The sequence below is a fragment of the Pteropus alecto genome, unplaced genomic scaffold (assembly GCF_000325575.1).
Source record: "Pteropus alecto unplaced genomic scaffold, ASM32557v1 scaffold170, whole genome shotgun sequence".
Taxonomy (NCBI): Eukaryota; Metazoa; Chordata; class Mammalia; order Chiroptera; family Pteropodidae; genus Pteropus; species Pteropus alecto.
In genome coordinates, this window is record NW_006429634.1 from 210,274 (window position 1) to 210,734 (window position 461).

A 461-nucleotide genomic window follows, 5' to 3' on the forward strand; every position below is an offset into this window, starting at 1 on the left:
TTTCCAGTTGACGACTAAGGCATAAGCTTTACACCCTGCTTCCATTAGGACCACCTCTTTGGTCTCTCTAAATCTCTTCTTTCCACTCACCACGTGACTTTCAATACTAAACATGTAGGTGTCCACACTGAAGCCTGGAGGTTGAAGAATATAATTTTCCTTTCTCTTTGCATTCTTGCTATTAAAAGAATAATTCTTGAAGGCAATGTGAATACTTGTGACTAGAAGAAAGGTCACATTAAAGGAAACGTGGAAAAGCACAAATATTAGTATTTCAAGTTGTTTTCCTCCTACACACATCATCAAATATTTGTAAAGACAATGCGATAGGGTCTCTCGTTTGGGTTTGAAGAGTTCCCAGAATTCTGGCTTGTGATGGAAGGAGACAGCAGGGAGGCCTGTGCACTGCAGGTGATACTGAGCTGAGCCTTGAAGGGATGAGTCAGAACTTTCAGGGAAAG